The 1,212-nt window shown below is 50.2% G+C and overlaps 1 pseudogene; it reads left to right on the top strand.

The window, feature by feature from the left end:
* The first annotated feature begins 711 nt into the window (after window positions 1-711).
* LOC105518373 lies at window positions 712-1,140 on the top strand (annotated as a pseudogene).
* Window positions 1,141-1,212: the final 72 nt, after the last annotated feature.

The raw sequence follows: 1,212 nt of genomic DNA, 5'->3' as shown, positions 1-1,212 counted from the left end.
TCCACATTTGATGGTGGCTTTTAATGCACTGCAGCCTGTGTCCCCTTGACCTTCACGAATTTTCAGGTAGTAAGAAAGCAATTTTTCTGATTGGAAAGGAGAAAACTAAGTGGCTGCAAAATAATGTAATTTCCTTAAAGCAAAACAACAGAGAACCAACTTTGACTTTTTCCACATTACCCAGTAATTCTAAGACTCAGGGTTTTGTCATGTTACAGCAAATGCCGTTCATTAGAGGGAAATTGGGGGAATCAGAACAGTGTGTGCTATTCAAATTCTCAATGAATAATTAACTCAAATGGGTTCAGAGTGCTAGAAAATGAAATTAATTTGTTTTTAGTTTAACCCCAAATCCCCAATCCCTTGCCAAATGATCCCTTATGTGTCCTACATAAAGGACAGGGTCTTTCTGGCAGAAAACCATTAAAAGTTTTTATTTGCAGTAAGGGATGCATGCCTTCTTATTATCAAACAGGTGCATGGCCCCCTTGCGGGGCGGTCAGCCATCACCTTCATCCCCGTGTGTCACGGTGTTGCCGCACACCATTAACGCATCAAAACGGAAAAGGAAATGTAAGCAGTGTTTGCTGTCCAAAGTTCACGTCGACAACTCCTTATTATGAAGGCACTTCTGAGCCTTTCCTCCTGCATCTGGGAGCTGCCAGCAACCCAGTTCCAGGAGAGAAAATAGCTCGACACCTCCTGCAGCCCATGGAGTCCTCTTGTCGGGACAAGGTCCCCCCAGGAGAGAGGAGCCCCCAGTAGGGTCCACACTGGAGGTCCTGGGGGTGCGTGGTGCTGGGGAGGCCATGTGGGGAGGGCTGTTCCCTGTTCCCTTCCCCTCAGGAGACAGCTGGCCCAAGGTGACACAGCACCGGATGGGATTTCAGGCTCAGGGACCACGGAGCTTGAGGCTGTGGACCACACAAGCCCAAAGCAACTGCATGCCCCAGACCAACACGAGAAGAGTGCAGACCAACAACATCTTCGTCTACGTCGGTGACACGGTTATGGTTCCTAAGAGAGTCCACAGCCACTTCTACCAGGTGCCCTCCACTCTTCCCCTGCCCCAGCTGGTCGCCCTGCAACAGCCGTGTCTCTAAGAACGGGGTGTGGAGCCAGGGGGAAAACACAAAATAAACCACCTGCTACTAGAAACAGCCTCGCTGTCCTCAGGGAGCCGGTCCCGGGGCCAGCCTCGCTGTCCTCAAG

Source organism: Colobus angolensis, unplaced genomic scaffold, assembly GCF_000951035.1.
Source record: "Colobus angolensis palliatus isolate OR3802 unplaced genomic scaffold, Cang.pa_1.0 Scaffold318, whole genome shotgun sequence".
NCBI classification, from domain to species: Eukaryota; Metazoa; Chordata; class Mammalia; order Primates; family Cercopithecidae; genus Colobus; species Colobus angolensis.
Note: the sequence above shows the minus strand (reverse complement) of the source record. Positions and strands in the feature narration are given on the sequence as shown.